This window comes from Homarus americanus, unplaced genomic scaffold, assembly GCF_018991925.1.
Source record: "Homarus americanus isolate GMGI-L3 unplaced genomic scaffold, GMGI_Hamer_2.0 scaffold45038, whole genome shotgun sequence".
Taxonomy (NCBI): Eukaryota; Metazoa; Arthropoda; class Malacostraca; order Decapoda; family Nephropidae; genus Homarus; species Homarus americanus.
The window spans coordinates 122,501-143,254 of record NW_024755293.1 but is presented as its reverse complement, the minus strand read 5'-3'; the positions used below and the strand labels follow the sequence as shown (position 1 = coordinate 143,254).

General features: G+C 46.2%; 1 long non-coding RNA gene across 1 annotated transcript in view; it reads left to right on the top strand.

The window, feature by feature from the left end:
• Positions 1-20,754, top strand: part of LOC121856490 — a 56,235-nt gene that overhangs the window by 1,058 nt on the left and 34,423 nt on the right. The gene's annotated exons all lie outside the window — the stretch shown is intronic.

Genomic DNA, 20,754 nt, shown 5'->3' with positions numbered 1-20,754 from the left:
ATACCCTGAAAAAACCTTTAAATCCCCCCAAACTTAGAGAGTGAACCTTTAAGACCTTTCGAAACTTAAACCTTTAAACCTTCCATCTCCAAACAATCAGACTCACATACAAAGAATTTATTAAGTGACAGCAAAACCACAAAAGTGAACCTCCTTAACCGCGAACCTCTGGAATGAAGCAGACTCATTCGAAACCATCAAAATGAACTTGGAAACCGCAAGAGGGTGATAAACTCCGAACTAAAACCACGAATGCGAATCAACGAACCGCAAGAAACCTATAAGGTCTTAACACCACAAGAGGCAGACCAGCCGATCCACAAAGCACCAATCGAATCAACGAACTATCAATCGAACCCATGCACCACCAACCAAACCCATGAACCGCCAAAGAAACCCATGAACCAGCAGTCGAACCCACGAATCACTAACCAAATCCATGAACCACTAATCGAACCCACAAACTACCAATCGAGCCCACGAATCACGGCTCGAACTCCAAAAGTACCGGTCGAGCTCACGAAGCACCAGAACGACGCAGTCTCATAAGACACGGGACCCGGGCGCTGGACCAGGAGAATAAATGGACACTTGGAATGCGAGTCTCCTTGTTGAGCTTTTTATGATACATTTCTAGGTGAACTAGTGAAGGCTGGGAAAAACTGGTAGGTGAGACAGCTCTGGATCCGTGTGTACGTGTGTGTGTGTGTGTGTGTGTGTGTGTGTGTGAGTACCTCATTTCATACATAGTCACCTCATAATGAACTAGTATCACTATCAAAACATTCCCCAACACACACACACGCACACACACACACACACACACACACACACACACACACACACACACACACACACACACACACACACGCGCGCGCGCGCGCTCTTTAGTACGAGGATTGAGATATTAAGGGGAGGTGAAGGGTGGGAAGGTCACCAAAACATCCCATTAAGTCATCGCACTTGTTGAACATTCCGTGCCGTTTAAATCCCACATAAAACCCGCTCTTCGTCACCCCAATATGGCATTCGAATCTGTGTGGCGGAGGACCGGAAGCCATTCATCTTTGCCACGCTCGCTCTCTCTCTCACCATGCCATTTGTAAGAGCCCTCAGGTCACAGGCGGTCGCAGTAATTGTTAAAACTACTTACTGGCCTCGTAGCTTCCCTTAACTGTTATCTGATAGACCAGGCTGCTTGGTTAATTGGGTGGGTCAGGTGGCTTCTGGGTGTTACATTATGAAGATTCACACTGACGGAGTCCACGTGGAGAACACACAACAGCTGGCATCCGATAAACCCGCCCAGGTCCTCCTCCTCCTCCTCCTCCTCCTCCTCCTCGTTCGACCCCTTCTGACTCATTCTCTCCCATCTTCCTCCTCTTTCTTACCCACCTTTCTTCTTTCCTTCCAATCCTTCACCTCTTTCTTTTCTTTTTTCCCTTCTCCCTCTCCTTCCAGTCTCTCCCTTCCGGCTCATGAGGTAGGATAGAGAATGGGGGGCGTAAAATGAAATGAAAGCTGTGCTCTCAGGTAGGATGGAGGATGAGGACGGGGGGGGGGGTGCAAGATGGGGAGAAGGTCTTAGGATGGTGTGAGGGGGAATCCCCCACTTCATTCAGTGGTTAAGTCATTATCTCGTTGAGTTGGTATTCCTCTGAAGGAACAGTAAACGACAATTAAAGTGAGTCAGGCGGACGTGTGAATGTGTCTCACGTGAAATTTATACGTGTGTGTGGGGGGGGGGGAGGGGTTCTCCACCAGTTACTGTGGTTAGAGAGACCACATTACCACATTTACACCCGCCTGAGGTGTCTTCGTCTAATTAATCTGATCAACTCTAAACAGGTCGCATTGTTTACCCGATTAGGACCTGAGTAGGTAGTTAATAAGCTTCCTTGTTTATCTAGAGAGGAAATTTATATGATCTCTCGTTTGTATACTTGTAGAAGTTGTCAACAGCCACACGTCATTACTCCCTAACAACCTCTTTGTGTGCCAGGCTTTCTAACGATGACCGTGATTGAGGACGTGTTAATTGGATGATTGCCTTGTTAGTGAAGCTCCACGCGCTAACGATCCATCAGGAGGAGCGGTGGGCCGGTAGAGCCGTAATTATCTGGTCGTTGAGCAGGGTCAAGGTCCTCACCCCACCACGGAGCGACCGGATGCTGGACATTACGCGGGCGTGTGCCAGCCAGCCCCACCCGCGGCCACACGCCCAACACCCGCTCTCAGTAATAGCTCCTGCGGTTTTTTACATCTCTCTCACCTCGCAACATCTGTAATCGCATCGTTTGAATTCATTATTAGGGGGATTAACTGGCTATTCCGGATAAGGTACATCCCGTCATTAAGATCAATGATTGTGGTGGTGAGACGCCGCCAGCCACCAGCTCTCCTGAGGCCCTGTGTTGTGGGTCTCTCAGCGACACCACCACACGACACCACACCACACCACACAACATAACTACACTGCACTACCACACTACCACACCTCTACACTACCACACACCACGCCACACACCACACCACACCACCACACCACAGTTTCACACATTCCTCTCTGTTTTCCCCCTGACAGAAACAAAGTTACAGGAGCGCCTCAGTGCAATTTCAACCTCATTATGGCCGCCATATATGCGTCACTGTTTTACTTAACTAATATTAAACGAGTTCTCACATATCCAGGCTACGAAAAAAAAGTGGGGGGAACTTGATACACGAGTCAGTCCAACATAAACAGAGTGAAATATATAACAACACATACAACACATTTAATGAATGACATGAACAAATAAAGTTAACAAAAATATGATATCCAAATTGAACTGAGACCACACCGCAACCCGATGCTTTAGGTGAGGGAGGAAAACTAGGGTACGATTGTTTAAGTATGGCAGGTGTGGGAAGGGGGGGGTAGGGGAGTGAGGGGAGGGTAGGGGGATGAGGGGTTAAAGGGGTGAGGAGGGGATGGGGATGAGGGGATGAGGGGTTAAAGGGGTGGGGATGGGGATGAGGGGAGGGAAGGGAGTAAAGGGGTGAGAAGGGGGGGGGGGTGATGGGAAAGGAGGAGGAGGAGGGGTGGGGAAGGAGGAGAGGTAGGGAGGGAGGAGGGGTCAGAGTGGGGAGGGGCGGCACGCGTCACCACACACCTGAGTGTTGGGCTCGACGTGTTTATTATAAGGTATCTCGTGCTAGTGTCTGCCCCTGGTAGCGGATGTTGTAAATTAGCTGGGCGGGCAGGGCGGTGAGGGAGGTGAGGTGGTGGTGGTGGTGGGGAGGTGGTAAGATGGAAGTGGTGTGAGTGGTGGGAGAAGAATGAGCAGATGGGGGGTGGCGGGGGAGGAGAGGAGGAGGAGAGAAAGGGAAACAGTATAATCGATTCTTCATACCAGTTAAAGGAATCACACACACACACACACACACACACACACACACACATCTCTCTATTATACTCGAATATATTAAACTCTTCAATTTTTTTTATTTTTTATTTTTTTATTCACCTCTCATACCCACTCCTATTACTGTCGCTTGTTCGTTTTTCCTCTTTTGCCTTTTATAACAGTTGCCTTTATGTTTTGTTTGCTAGTGTACTGTATGTGTTTATGTGTTTGTATGTATATATGTGTGTATGTATGTATGTATGTATTATTCTTTTCATTCATCTTTCACACATTATCTCTTCCTTCGTACACGAAAAAAAAAGGAAAAAAAAATTATCTCACTAAATTATTATCACTCCGCTAAATCATTTTATTTATCTAATTTTCCTTCGTTATAATATTTCCCGTTACTTAAGGTCTGTTTAATTCCTTACTTTATCATATTATTCTCGTCTGTGTTTCTCTTGAGTTCTGTTTTAGTTACAGTACGATGAGAAATGTATGTAATAACAATAATAAATGAAAATAAATGATACTAAATGATAAAAAATATTACTTACTTTATTTTCATCTCGTGTTGTCGTTATCATACCAACATAATGCATTTCGTATATAAAAAATAAAAAAATAAAAATAAATAAAGTTTTAATTAGTTTAAGCGATAAAACCTTTTTTTCTGTTTATCACATTTACTGCATAATGATGTTAATATATTTTGCTGGTAAAAACTATAAGAATGAGTGTGGTCGTTTCTCCTTCATTAACGAAACTTTTCTGACGCGGAAATGTAAAAACAACGCGTGTTTTCTGACATTAAATACCCCTTATTTTTTAATTTTTTTACCCCGCGCCGTTGTTTAACCGTTGTAAATAACTATTGTATGAAGGAAACGTTGAATTTTCATTATATATATATATATATATATATTTTTTTTTTACTTTGTGTATTGTAAACAAGGTGTGAGGTATTTGTTTGTTAAATGGTGAGAGGATGACGGCTGGTGGAGGTGGTGGCGGTCGCTGGCCGGGAGAAACAAATTAATTCTTTTATCTGTATTTTTCCTTAAATGCCTTTGTTACACTTTAAAACCCATCGTATATATTTATATATAAACAAAAGATAAAGTGATATTTTCTCTATTTAATTTACTGAGATACTTGACGGTCGTTAGTTGTGGTGAGAATAATGGCGACTAATTTCTACTCAGACTCCATGGCCAGCGGTAAGGGAGATGATTTGAGTGTGTATAACTATGTGTGTAAGATATCGTAAGTGTGTATAACTATGTGTGTAAGATATCGTAAGTGTGTATAGCTATGTGTGTAAGATATCGTAAGTGTGTATAGCTATATGTGTGTGTGTTATCATAAGTGTGTGTGTGTTACTATGTAAGTCTTTCTAGGCTATATTGTAAGTGTGTATAAGACATCACGAGTAATAAAGTGCTTTACAAGAGCCCTCATTCTCCCAGCGATCACACTCACTCACTGAAGGCTCAACAGAGTCTATGATGATGCACTTCTGACGTCACACACAGGTGAGGCAGGTGGATATATTATGCTACAAGTGAGGGGAAAATCTCACGCACTCACCCCTTTAAAAAAAACAGGTTAATACTGACAAGGATTTAGTGAGTAGATATGGTTGAGAGAGAGAGAGAGAGAGAGAGAGAGAGAGAGTGTGTGTGTGTGTGTGTGTGTGTGTGTGTGTGTGTGTGTGTGTGTGTGTGTGTGTGTGTGTGTGTGTGTGTGTGTGTTACTTTATACCTGAGGCAGCATCGGGGGGGCAAATTGATTCGTGCGCTGGAGGTGCCAAGTCACGGCACAGTATACTCTAGAAAACACGCACGCCAATTTTCGTAACTAATTCACATTCAAAAGTATATATCTAATTACTTATCACTATTAACATCATTACTATCAACACTATTATTATTATCACTGTTATTACTATTATTAATCTATGTATATTGTTATTATTACTACTATAAACCCAATATGGCCCTGACGTCAGGTATACACACACAGGTAAAGAGAAAACTACAGGTACATCTCCAGCTCAATTTTGCTTTTAATGTCGGTGTACTAATTGGACTTGTACGATAAGCCAACGTGTATGTAGTACTCACTCACTCACTACCAATCACACACGCACACACACACACACACACACACACACACACACACACACACACACACACACTCTCATTAATGGTGCATGGGGCGAAGCGAATGAGGACCAGGTTTATGATATTCACTTAGTGTGTGTGTGTATGTGTGTGTGTGTGTGTGTGTGTGTGTATGTGTGTGTGTGTGTGTGTGTGTGTGTGTGTGTGTGTGTGTGTGTGTGTGTGTGTGTGTGTGTGTGCTTCCTAGTATCATAAACATCGCTCGAGGCTTGTCTGCGCAGTGCATCATAACACGACCCTTCAATTAACTGCTAAGCGAATTGTAAAAATCACACACACACTCTCTATTTCTAACACAGAGAGAGAGAGAGAGAGAGAGAGAGAGAGAGAGAGAGAGAGAGCAGTCCAACGGTAAAACCCTCAATGTATCTGTAGGGTTTAGTTCTGTAAACGGATAAAATAAAATAAAAATAAAAATAACAAATAAACCGACACCACGGACACGAAATAAACCGCGGAGCACATTTATCGTAATGGGTTTTGTGACAGTGTTTTAATTAGGCAGAAGTGAAGGCCGAGTAATTTCCGCGTTTTACGGACGTGAGGTAATGGAATGGACATGACTTACCTTTCGTGTGTGTTTGTATACTCAAGTGTAGTGTAATGAGGGTGGCCTCTCACGACCACGACAGAGAGAGAGAGAGAGAGAGAGAGAGAGAGAGAGAGAGAGAGAGAGAATATTTCCCACGCCCACATCAGCCAAACTAATGTTCTTTTAAAGAGACGTTTTCTAATGGTCAACGTTTTCTGACTCATGACATATACTGACATCGTATCTAATGGATGACGGTTTTTATAAGAACTTCCTCACCGAAGAATTCCACCAATTAGGAGCATTTTTTTTTTCATTGATCTTGTGAAAACTTGACCAATCAGCGGTGACCTCCCCGTGTATGTTCTCCAATCACTGCTCATAGTTTCTCTCTGTGACTCACTGCCTGTGAACTGACCCACCAGGAAGAAGCACACACACACACACACACACACACGTGCACGAACTGATCGCTATAAGAACAGCCCAGTCCCAACCATTGTAAAAATTATCAATAACATGTAATAAATCAGTGTATTCACTCCCAGTAAACACTGCTCCCTACACTGTCACACTGTATTTTGAATCCCCACTTATGTCACTTGTATATTATTTGTAATTCGTAACCCATTCCCCAAATATGTAACTGTATATTTTCAGCCTTCTGGCTGCCAAGCTCTTTCAATAAACCGTTAATTATTATTATTATTATTATTATTATTACACACACACACACACACACATGTACGTACACTGTTCGGTCTCCTCCCTCCTCACCTCTCCCTTCCTCCCGTCACACTACTCCCTCCGCTCTTCCCTCCCTCCTCCACTCCTCTCACCTGTCATCTCTCCCTCACCAGGACCCTCACGTATCCTCTCTTCCTCTCCTGGTAGGTCTCTCTCTTCCTCCTCTCCCACCAGACCCTCTCTTCTCCTCCTCAATTTCTAATAGCCTACTTCCCTTCCCTCTTCCCTTTCCCTTCCCTCTTCCCCTCTCCTTCCTCCTCCAGCAGACCCGTCCCCCCCCCCCCCCCAGCATACAGGTGAAGGAGAACAGGGGAAGCAGCAGCACCTGACCTAGCATGACCTCAGTGAGAAACCCGCCATCTCTCCCTCTTCTCTTGTCTCTCACTTCTCATCTCTCTCTCCTCTCATCTCATTCCTCTCTTTCCTTTATCTTCTTATTTATCTCATTCGCTGATCTTTTACTTCTCTCTTCTCAATCTCTTACCTTTCCTCTCACCTCACTTGTCTCCCCTCTCCTCACCTGTCTCTTCACTTATCTCCTCTTCTGTCTCCTCTCTCTTCACCAGTCTCCTCCCTCCTCACCTGTCTCCTCCATCCTCTCCCTCACTTGTCCCTCCCCCACGTCACCTATCTCCTCTCTCCTCCCTCCTCACCTGTCTCCTCCATCCTCTCTCCTTACCTGTCTCATTCGTCCTCTCTCCTCACCTGTCTCCTCGCACCTCACCTCCCGAAAGAGACGGTTAAGCCCAGCAGCATTAAAGACAGACAGTAATTAACGCCTCAGGTGACCAATTCCCTGAAAACCGTAAGTCAGAATTTCCTCTTACCTGCTGACGTAATAACCCATCTAACTACTCCTTTGGAACTACGATATAAAACAAGATAAAAAGGTGTTCGTTAATGGGTAAAAAGACTCTAACCTAACCTAACCTAACCTAACCTAACCTAACCTAACCTAACCTAACCTAACCTAACCTAACCTAACCTGACCATAACCAGAGGAATAAGTGACAGTCTATTCATCTGGCCCATTGAGGCTACGACACAGATAAATTTAAAATGGCGACGTAAATGAACAAAGACTCTACCATGACCAGATGTGATGGCAGAGGAAGATGAAAAAAGATACCGTGAGAAAGTGTTGTGAGGATCTAGATCAAATAATTGATTAAGATAATGTAATGTGGGATTTTTTTTTGTGTAAGGTTGGTTTAGTTGAGACAATAAGTGAAGGGGATACGACCTGAAGCGAAAGTTAACATGATTGGTTAAATTTCCTACACTTGTTGTGAGTGCACCTGTTGTGTGAACACCTGTGGTATCGGTTTCTGTTGTGAGCACCTGTTGTACCAGAAACCTGTTGTGTAAGCATCTGTTGTATTAACACCTGTTGTGTGAGCACCTGTTGTACCAGAACCTGTTGTGTCAGCACCTGTTGTATTAATACCCGTTTCCTGAGGACCTGTTGTCTGAGCACCTGTCAGGTATAAACACTTACTTTTTATGAGGGTATTAACAGAGCACCTGTGGCACCAACACACATTTGTATCATCCCCTGTACTCACAAGAACCTAAACTTCCATCACCTGTTCTCTCAATACCTGTACTCTCACAGCTAGAACCTCCAACACCTGTACTCTCACAGCTAGAACCTCCAACACCTGTACTCTCACTGCTAGAACCTCCAACACCTGTACTCTCACCGCTAGAATCTCCAACACCTGTACTCTCACCTCCAACACCTGTCGCTAGAATCTCCAACACCTGTACTCTCACTGCTAGAACCTCCAACACCTGTACTCTCACTGCTAGAACCTCCAATACCTGTACTTTCACTGCTAGAACCTCCAACACCTGTACTCTCACTAGAATCTCCAACACCTGTACTCTCACAGCTAGAACCTCCAACACCTGTACTCTCACAGGTAGTACTCTCACTGCTAGAACCTCCAACACCTGTACTCTCACAGCTAGAACCTCCAACACCTGTACTCTCACAGCTAGAACCTCCAACACCTGTACTCTCACTGCTAGAACCTCCAACACCTGTACTCTCACCGCTAGAATCTCCAACACCTGTACTCTCACAGCTAGAACCTCCAACACCTGTACTCTCACAGCTAGAACCTCCAACACCTGTACTCTCACTGCTAGAACCTCCAACACCTGTACTCTCACCGCTAGAATATCCAACACCTGTACTCTCACCGCTAGAATATCCAACACCTGTACTCTCAGCGCTAGAATCTCCAACACCTGCACTCCCCTGAAATCGCCCGGGATACCGGCCGCTCGAGTACAAGACATTCTGTACCCGGGGGCCGTGTTGTTGGTGTTTGGTTACAGAAGCTAAATATTGAACAGCCGACGCCCCGCACCTTGTGTATTATGGCGAGGTGAAAAATATCGTCGCTGTTGTGTTGAATACTTGGAGGAAATGTAATAATTTTCTGAGTGGGGAAGTGTAACGGGGAGAAGGGAGAGGGGAGAAGGGGAGCAGGGGAGAGGGGAGGAAGGGAGAGAGGGAAAGAGAGGTTACCATATCTGGGGTATGTAACATGTGATTTTAACTCCCCCTATCCTTATCACTTCACATCTCCACCTTAGTTCTCCTTCCCCCTCCCCAAGCACCCTATCTCTCTCCCACCCAACCGCATTTTATCCCCCTTCTATCCACTTACCACCACTCCACCTCCCATCACCCCACCCCCCATCTTTCACCTCCTACCTCCCCACCACCATCTCATCTTCTTCCCCCACCTTTCAACCCACCACCTACCCTCCCCCCAACACACACACACACACACCTACCTCACATATTGCCCCCTAGCTGACCCGTGAGGCATGGGGGAGGGAGGGAGAGAGGGGGAGGGGGAGCGGCATGATGTGGGGGGAAGATGGGGAAGGAGGACGTGTTGTGGGGGGGTGGATGGCAGGGAGGGAGGGAAGGGGGAAGGGAGGGAGGCTAGGTAGGAGGGAGATAGGGGTAGGTAGGCAAGGGTTACGAGACCGGTTTAGACAAGTGGATCGTACACCGTCCCTGATTACTAACGTACTCCAACCACACTGAGTCGTACACCTTTCTTTACGACGACAATATTTGAGGATCGTATTACAGGACTTGTTTAGTAGGATAATGCAATTTGCCGTGTGGTTCGCTCGGGCCCTAAGAGAACAAACCGACACTTGATGGAATCTTGACAAAACCGGCTAGACAACAATCCGCAGCGTTGCATGAATAAAAAAAGAAAAGAAAAAAAAAGAAAAAAAGAGAATGATAAAACAAAATGGAAACAAGGATAGTAGAGCACACACACACACACACACACACACACACACACACACACACACACACACACACCATAATGATGTTCCAAACTCTAATCGTAATTGACAGCTTAAACACCTGAATAAAGATTAGACTTCAGTTCATCTCTCATTACCTCTGAGGTTGTCTGGTGTACATCTAATTTCCTAATGCTCGCTCGTTCTAATTACCTTTCACTGGCTGAACGGCGGGAGGTACACGGTGGATGGTGGGAGGTACAGCGGTGGATGGTGGGAGGTACAGCGGTGGATGGTGGGAGGTACAGTGGTGGATGGTGGGAGGTACAGCGGTGGCACACACACACACACACACCATAATGATGTTCCAAACTCTAATCGTAATTGACAGCTTAAACACCTGAATAAAGATTAGACTCCAGTTCATCTCTCATTACCTCTGAGGTTGTCTGGTGTACATCTAATTTCCTAATGCTCGCTCGTTCTAATTACCTTTCACTGGCTGAACGGCGGGAGGTACAGTGGTGGATGGTGGGAGGTACAGCGGTGGATGGTGGGAGGTACAGTGGTGGATGGTGGGAGGTGGGTACAGGATGGACAGTGGATGGTGGGGGCACAGTGGTGGATGGTGGGGAGGCAGTGGTGGATGGCACAGTGGTGGATGGTGGAGGCAGGTGGTGGTACAGGTGGGGAGGTACAGTGGTGGATGGTGGGAGGTACACATGGTGGTACAGCGGTGGATGGTGGGAGGTATAGTGGTGGATGGTGGGAGGTACAGTGGTGATGGGAGGTACAATGGTGGATGGTGGGAGGTACACAGTGTGGATGGTGGGGAGTGTACAGCGGTGGATGGTGGGAGCAGGCATGGATGGTGGGAGGTACAGTGGTGGATGGTGGGGGATGGTGGATGGTAGGAGGTGGATGGTGGGAGGTACAGCGGTGGATGGTGGGAGGTACAGTGGTGGATGGTGGGAGGCCTGCAGTGGTGGATGGGGGGAGGAGGTGCAGTGGTGGATGGTGGGAGGTACAGTGGTGGATGGTGGGAGGCCAGTGGTGATGGTGGTGATGGTGGGGAGGACAGTGGTGGATGGGGAGGCAGCAGTATGGTGGGATGGACAGTGGTGATGTGGTGAGATGGTGGGGAGGTACAATAGTGGTGGATGGTGGGAGGTACAGTGGTGGATGGTGGGAGGGTACAGTGGTGGATGGTGGGAGGTACAGTGGTGGATGGTGGGAGGTACAGCGGTGGATGGTGGGAGGTACAGTGGTGGATGGGATGGGGGAGGTGGGGAGGTACAGTGGTGGGATGCAGGGTGGATGGTGGGAGGTGCAGTGGTGGGATGGTGGGAGGTACAATGGTGGATGGTGGAGGTGCAGGGTGGATGGTGGGAGGTACAGCATGGTGTGGGAGGTACAGTGGTGGGGGGGAGGTACAGTGGTGGGATGGTGGGAGGTACAGTGGTGGATGGTGGGAGGTACAGGTGGTGGATGGTGGGGTACAGTGGTGGATGGTGGGAGGTATGGGGGAGGTACAGTGGTGGATGGTGGGAGGTACATGTGGATGGTGGGGAGGTACAGCGGTGGCAGCGGTGATGGTGGGAGGTACAGCGGTGGATGGTGGGAGGTACAAGGGGAGGTGGTGGTGGGGAGGTACAGTGGGTGGATGGTGGGAGGTACAGTGGTGGATGGTGGGTACAGGGGTGGATGGTGGGGTGCAGCGGTGGATGGTGGGAGGTACAGGTGGATGGTGGGGTAGGTGGGAGTGGTGGATGGTGGGAGGTGACTAGGTGGTGGTGGAGGTAAGGTGGTGGGGGAGAACAGTGGTGGATGGTGGGAGGTACAGTGGTGGATGGTGGGAGGTGCAGCGGTGGATGGTGGGAGGTACAGTGGTGGATGGTGGGAGGCAGGGATGACAGTGGTGGATGGTGGGAGATACAGGGTGGATGGTGGGAGGTACAGTGGTGGGATGGTGGAGGTACAGCGGTGGATGGTGGGAGTACAGTGGTGGATGGGGGAGGTAGGTACAGTGGTGGATGGTGGGAGGTGCAGGGTGGATGGTGGGAGGCAGTGGTGGATGGTGGGAGGTACAGTGGTGGATGGTGGGAGGTACAGTGGTGGATGGTGGGGTACAGTGGGGATGGTGGGAGGTACAGTGGTGGATGGTGGGAGGTACAGTGGATGGTGGGGTAGGTACAGTGGATGGTGGGAGGTACAGGTGGATGGTGGGAGGCCAGTGGTGGAGGTGGGGTACAGGGTGGATGGTGGGAGGTACAGCAGCGGTGGATGGTGGGAGGTACAGTGGGATGGTGGGAGGTACAGGGATGGTGGGAGGTACAGCGTGGATGGTGAGGTGATGGTGGATGAGCAGCGGTGATGGTGGGAGGTACAGTGGTGGATGGTGGGAGGTGTGGATGGTGGGAGGTACAGGGTGGATGGTGGGAGGTACAGTGTGGATGGTGGGAGGTACAGTGGTGATGGTGGGAGGTGCAGTGGTGGGATGGTGGGAGGTACAGCGGTGGATGGTGGGAGGTACAGCGGTGGATGGTGGGAGGTACAGTGGTGGATGGTGGGAGGTACAGTGGTGGATGGTGGGAGGTACAGTGGTGGATGGTGGGAGGTACAGCGGTGGTTATAAGACATACTGGTACATAAGAAAGAGAGAGACTTTAGTTCAAAATACATAAGTTCTCGTGTTTTCCGCTAATATCTCTCTCTCTCTCTCTCTCTCTCTCTCTCTCTCTCTCTCTCTCTCTCACTTACAGTTACTTGTCACCTTCTCTCTCCCCTCCCACCTCCTCTTACCTCCCTCCTCCTCCTCCACGGCCCGCAGAGTGAGGTAGGAGTGCGAGAAAGATCACCGGATGCAGTACATCCTTGAGAAATATTCCCGGGGTGGTGGGGGAGGTGAGGGAAGGCCAACCACCATCACAGTAATAAAACCACAGCTACACACACACATATACGTACATACACACACACACACACACGCACACATATATACACATACTCACACACACACGCACACCTTCATTCATGATATATACAACTCACACATACCATGAATGAAGTTTGGAGCATCATCTGATCACTCTTTTAAATGCTGTTGGCTTCCGCGGAGGTGAGCGGTCTGGTCTACTGCCACGAGTTATAACGAGTTGAGCTAGAACCTGTTTGTGCCGGGAGTGTGTTGTGTGTGTGTGGTGAAGTGGGAGGTAGGCTGGAGCACTGACAGGCCTCGTCTGGCTTAACTAAACCTTTCTGCAGTATAAAAGTGGATTAATGTCTGTCTTCACACGACGCTGCTTAAGATCAAGCCACTTTCGCTTTTTGGTCTCCTTACTGTAAACACTGAAGCCGGAGAGTACTGTCGGCCTCATCTGATCTCCGGAACGGACTTGGAATTTTAACTGCACAAAATAATGTTGGTAGTTTTACACTAAAAACATCTAAACGGCAAACACTTAACTTGACAAGGGACAATTTGTACAGTGGAATTCAGAGAGCGGTTTCGAGGTCAGCCAAGCGGGGTATTGCCGGCGAAATACGTAGTTTATTAAGAGTGTCGGAGGGCGCAGTGTGGAGTCCCTCAAGGTGCTCAACCTGGCCCGCGGCAGCTTTTTGTTTTCTGCGGGGATTCTAATACCCAAACACAACAAAAAACTGGTCGTTTGCCCCAAATAAGTACGTAACGAAGATATACGTACTTTTTTCCCCCAGCCTTTAGTAATGATGGTGGGCTGGCCTTGTCAAAAACCAATCTGTGGTCAACTTTTACGTGGAAAACTTACCCCGAGGTACAGTATGGGTGAATGCAAAAGTAAATCTCTTCTTTTTCTCTCGTGTTATAACCGTTCCTGCTTTCCGCTACTCACCGTCTGGTAGAGCAGGGACGTTCTCTACAAGGATTATATAATGCAGAAAGTACCGTGTATGGAGGTTAGGGTGGAGGCTGGTCACTGACGGGATCAACCAAGTCTGGAGCGTCGTGCCTGCAACAAGTGGCGCCCCTAATGACTAGTAGAGCGGGAGAGAGAACTACAGGTACCAATGGCTGTCTGCTGTTGTAACATTTCACTATATAAAGGACTGAGACACTATTACTCTCGAGTCTCTATCACTGACTCGATCTCTGTATTGAGTGTTGACCTCATAATACAGGGTCATGAAAAAAGAATGGCGAGATTTTAAATGTTTATCTATTCATTTTGGATGACCCTGTATGAGTTACTGCACCAGGCATAACTGAGATGTCTTCACCACAACCATCCTATGGTGATCGAGTAAATTTTCTAACACACACACACACACACACACACACACACACACACACACACACACACACACACACACACACACACACACACACACACACAATGATCAGTAATTACACGAAAACAAACACTTATTACCGGTATTATAAGAGACCGTTGTTACCTCCCTAGAGTGAAGTAGTCATCAGTCGTGAAAGTGAAGGACAGAAACAAAGTAAAGAATATGTTGTTGACATGACGTGAATAACCTTAATATTAAAATTGACTCCCACCTTTTTTCTAAATATTTTTTCTCATGTATTTTGCTTAGTGTATTAATTTAAATTTTGCTCGGACGGCGACTTTTCTAGTTAGGTTAAGTAAGGTAAGGTTAGGTTAGGTTAGGTTTGGTTAGGTTAGGTTAGGTTAGGTTAGGTTTGGTTAGGTTTGGTTAGGTTAGGTTAGGTTAGGTTAGGTTCGGCGACTTTTCTAGTAAGGATAATCAGATGAGAATTAATAAAACAGCCTTAAATTACTGGATTTTCAATTAAATAGACAATTGTGTATTTCCATGGTGCAGTTTTTAGTGTCGGGGCGGCTGGAGGCGAGTCTCTCGTTGTCTGGTTCATCATAAAAAACAAAGAAGTTCTCAGAGTTCATCAACCTTGTAGTGTAACGTTAAAACACTGCGAGTGATTGATGGGGGAGAGGAGAACACATTTACCTATTGGTCTGTGTGTGTGTCTGTGTGTGCTCGCCGACTCAATAGGAAGGTGGCCACTGTCATCATCGTTACTCACAATACAAATAACGAATCATCACACCATCGTTACCACAATCGCCCCATCTTGATATACGAGTTTTAAGACGTAAAAACTGAAATAAAGTGAATTATTCTGTCAATATGAAGCCCTTAGATGAAACACACACACACACACACACACACACACACACACACACACACTGCCCCTTTTAGCGAGAGGAAAAAAAAAAGATAAGAAAAGCATTGAGAAACTTGTTATGGCTCAAACTTAACAAAGCTCAATAGGTTTAGAAACAACAACACCACCTGAAAGTTGATCTCATTAAAGACTCGGCTGTAACAATGAGAGACGTCTAAACTGCCGGTCAACAATTAGGAAGGACAAGGGGGGATAGTGGGTTGGGGTTTGGGGGTGAGGATGAGGGGATGGGAGGAGGATAAAGGATAGGGGGAGGGGGTTAGGTTAGGTTAGGTTAGAGGGCGTTACGGTTGAAAGTTTACATGATTTAGATTTAAGTTAACACAGGACTAAGTTAACAGTAAGGCCAGTGAGTGTGCAAGGCCTATGGTGGCCAAGACTCGTCCAGCTCACTATCCATCTCCTGACAACTCCTGGGGCGTCCTGAGCCAATATCCTCTGGGATGTGTCTCACCTTCTGGATATTTTAGTCTCCGTGAATAATCTTTTAATTCGATATACTGAATAATTCGGCATTCGGTCTAATTCGGTATTCAATGTAACTATTACGACATCTTGACAAATTCAATATCTGGCTTATGTTTCTTAAAGAATGTATGTATGTATGTATGTATGTATGTATGTATGTATGTATGTATGTATGTATGTAAACACACTCTTCAGGGATATATCCTATGATTAGAGGCACCAAGGGTGATATTCTCAAAGGCTCCCTGGGGCACATTAGGGAAATATCCGCTGTAGCCCCAGGACGGAGATAGGATGGGTCAGTTATCGGGGACGAGGCTGGGGGGTCGGGGCGAGGCTGGGGGCCGGGGGCGAAGCAGGGCAGTTATTGGGGGAGAGGCTGGGGGCTGGGTGGGGGAGGGGGAGCTAAGGTGATTCTGGGGGGCCGGGGGCGAGGCTGGGGGGGTGAGGAGCCTGGCTGGGGGGCCGGGGGCGAGGCTGGGGGTGGCGACGTACGCTATTGTGCTGGGTCGAGGTGGCCGAGATGGTCACTACCAGGCCGTTGAACCCTCCACCTCCACCACCCATCTCTCTCTCTCTCTCTCTCTCTCTCTCTCTTCTATCTACAGTTCTCTTAGTTTGTCATTCTGCGTCTCTCTCTCTCTCTCTCTCTCTCTCTCTCTCTCTCACACACACACACACACCCGCTGGCTAATGTACCCAGAGAGAGAGAGCATTAGTACCCTATTCCACCCATATGTTTTAGTTCCCCTTCAGGACAAAACATAAACAAGTCCTTATCTGGGTACGGATTGTGAAGGGCTCGGGCGGTAAGTTTTTTCCCTAATAACTGCAAACGTGATAATGCATGCAAATGGCTCCCTTAGGCGAAACATGGCGGTCAAAATGGCGTTGAAACTGTGCACAGACTCTATCATAATTTATACTCGTCATTGATACCCTTGGGAGAATATTTAGCAGATCACCTGAAGATTTTACACCCATCCCCTTCCCCCTAGCTTATTGCACCTGAGGATAACCATACCTAACGTTACCTGGGGGGTTAGGTTAGGTTAGGTTAGCATTAGGTTAGGTTAAGTTAGGTTAGCATTAGGTTAGGTTAAGTTAGATCAGGGTTAGGTTAGGCTAGGTTAGGTCAGCATTAGGTTAGGTCAGCATTTGGGTGGTTAATCTTCAAGTTATATAAATTTGGAAAGCGAGTCTTCAGGTCATCTTATTCAACTTACGACTCTCTGGGGACCTGGAACCCTTGTCGTAATCATCTCTAGTATGACCTGGTTTTAATTACCTTGTACATACTGGTAGAAGAGTTCAGCCGCCTGAGACATTATTTAACTCTTACTTAAAAAACTGACAACTTAAATACCGCAATGGATTACTAATACGTCAGGAATGAGGGTGAGGCTGTATCGTGGTGGTGAAATGTGATTAACTAAAGATTATCCTCCACTTTACTTTACCTTAAGATTAATCACCCTTAAGCTAACCTAACCTAACCAAATAAAACATAACCTAATTTAATCAAACCTAGTCTAACCAAACTTAACCTAACCTAGAGTAACCTAACTTAACCTAACCTAACGAAACGAAACCTAACCTAACCTAATCATCAGTTCCAAAAATAAAAAGTATTGAAGAAATATGAAACACTTTGGCTCCTCATTCCTCGAGTGTTGATTCGTGTTGATATTCCATTTAGTTTCGTTCATTTAGAGAAAACTTCACCCGTGAGTGTTTGTAGAAGTTGATAGCTGTGTGTCGATTAGTCTCGGTGGGTGAAACTATCCACTATTCACCTAGCCTAGCGTCGTCTCAGTGGCTTGTAAACTATCCGTCCATAGTCTAATTGGCTTGTACACTATCCATCTATAATCTGATTGGCTTGTAAACTATCCATCTATAGTCTGATTGGCTTGTAAAGTATCCGTCCATAGGCTAATTGGCTTGTAAACTATCCATTTATAGTCTGATTGGCTTGTAAACTATCCATCTAAAGTCTGAGTGGCTTGTAGACTATCCATCCATAGTCTGATCGGCTTGTAAACTATCCATTTATAGTCTGATTGGCTTGTAAACTATCCATCCATAGTCTAATTGGCTTGTAAACTATCCATCCATAGGCTAATTGGCTTGTAAACTATTCATTTATAGTCTCAGTGGCTTGTAAACTATCCGTCCATAGTCTAATTCGCTTGTAAACTATCCATCCATAGGCTAATTGGCTTGTAAACTATTCATTTATAGTCTCAGTGGCTTGTAAACTATCCGTCCATAGTCTAATTGGCTTGTAAACTATCCATCCATAGGCTGATTGGCTTGTAAACTATCCGTCCATAGTCTAATTGGCTTGTAAACTATCCATCCATAGTCTGATTGGCTTGTTAACTATCCATCCATAGCTGACGGCTGCAACCATCCGTCCATAGCTCCAATTGGCTTGTAAACTATCCATCCATAGTCTGATTGGCTGTTAACTAGCATCAACAAAGGAACACAATACCACAACACAAACAAGATCACTTCACACACACACACACACACACTCACACACACACACACACACACACACACACACACACACACACACCACACACACACACACACACACACACACACACACACACACACACACACACACACACACACACACACACACACACAACAAACAACGCCAATGCCAGCACGAGCAATCTCAAGACCGCCTGGCGTTCTCCTGCCTGTGGGTGGCGCCTATCTTTTATGGTAAGAGCATAAGACCCGTCCTTTCCTCCTCCAGGAAGCTCGTGCGAGTATCCTCAAGCAGATCAACATCCTGCTGGAGGGGGAGGAGGAGGAGGGGGAGAGGGGTGAGGAGGAGGGGAGGGAAGAGGGGAGGAGGGGGATGTTAGTGAGGTCGAGGGTCAAGCGGAGAAACCACAAAGCCGGGAGGAGGGGGGAGGAGGAGGGGGGTTGAGGAGGAGGAGGGGGAGGAGGAGGAGGAGGGGGTCGTTTCCCATTCTTCCTTGCTTCCTCCCCCTCCCCACCAATTCTCTTTCTTCTTCTCTCCTTCACTTACTTATATATTTCTTCTTTCTTTTATCTCCATCGGTCAGTGTAGCGACAGTATTATTATTATTATTATTATTTGGGTGGGGGAGGCCTCTCTCTCTGTACGAGTATGTCCTCCACAAATGCATTAGGGAACGGTGGGTTTTTCAGTAGGTGCTTCAGTGGGTGTTTGAGGTGGTGCTTCAGAGGGTGTTTCAGTGGGTACTTTATTTCAGTAGGTGCTTCAGAAGGCTCTTCATTGGGTGCTTCAGTGGTTGTTTCAGTGGGTGTTTCAGTGGGTGCTTCAGTAGGTGCTTCAGTAGGTGCTTCATTGGCTGTTTCAGTACATGATACCCACCTGATCTCCCTCTCATCGTCGCATGCGACCTTTCTATACACACGTAATGCCCACCCATCCCCCCCCCTGCTCTTGTCGCATGCGGCCGCCCTGGACACACAGAGGCCAAAATGTCAAACTCTTTTGCCACAAGATTGCGGCTGGTTGCTTGATCGGCGGTGTTGATTGGCCTGCGGGATTGTGGGCCCCTCGTTGGCTGCGGCACACCCTAGCAATCAAGCTGCGGTAATGACACACGAGAGCTTGTTAACTCTCCCGGCCCGGAGCTGCGGCATGCGAGGCTGCGGGAGGTGTACAGGTGTAGATGTGTGGGAGATGTGGAAGGTGGGTAGGTGTGGGAGGTGTGTACAAGTGGGAGGTGTGTACATGTGGGAGGTGTGTAGATATGGGAGGTGTGTAGATGTGGGAGTTGTGTACATGTGGGAGGTGTGTAGATATGGGAAGTGTGTAGGTATATGGGTGTGGCAGGTGTTAAGAAGGTGTAGGTACCGTGTATACCGTCACTCATCCACACATATCCAACAGGTATATATTCTCCATCATTGTTACCGTAATCTGCCTTACCTAACCTAACCTAACCTAACCTAACCTTACCTAACCTAGCCTAACCTAAACCTAACCTAACTTAACCTAACCTAACCTAACCTAACCTAACCTAACCTAAAATAACCTAACCTAACCTAACCTAACCTAACCTAACCTAACCTAAACCTAACCTAACTTAACCTAACCTAACCTAACCTAACCTAACCTAACCTAGACTCCATTTGGGGTCAATTTACATACATTTACGTATTAATTATTTTTTGCGATATTTCTCAAAAAAAAAAATAAAAAAAATAAATTAAAATCAATAAAAAAGTCAGGTTGATACATAGTCAGATATAGACAAATGTTCCTTAAAGATAAATTATTCATACTGTGTGTGTGTGTGTGTGTGTGTGTGTGTGTGTTTGTGTGTGTGTGTGTGTGTGTGTGTGTGTGTGTGTGTGTGTGTGTGTGTGTGTGTGTGTGTGTGTGTGTGTGTGTGTGTGTGTGTGAATCTCTGAAACTCCCCAAATTCTTTTATCTCCACCTTTTTACAATTTTTCTTGTTTTTTGCCTCATTTATTCTTTATTGTAGTTTATACGGTTTATTTTTCTTAGGAGGCTGAAGAAGAAAGGAAGGAAGGGAGGAAGAAAGGAAGGAAGGGAGGAAGGAACAGATGAAAAAAAAGAGAGAATATTTATACAATTTTTAATATATTTTTTTTTTCTTTCTTCACGCAGATTATTTTCATGGTAATTCTAGTAGTTTTGTCTCTTACTGTAGGTTAGGTTAGGTTAGGTTAGGTTAGGTTAGGTTAGGTTAGGTTAGGTTAGGTTTTAATGATTATATACGAAACCTGATTCCGGTAATTGAGAGTTTTTAAAGCTAATTAGTTTTGTTGTTTTAATTAAAGTTTGTGTTTTTAATTACCTTTCCTTTTCTTATTAATATTTTTTTTTAGTTTTAATAAAAAAAAATAATCCTAATTAAGGTTTTATCGTGTTGATTAATTGTTTTT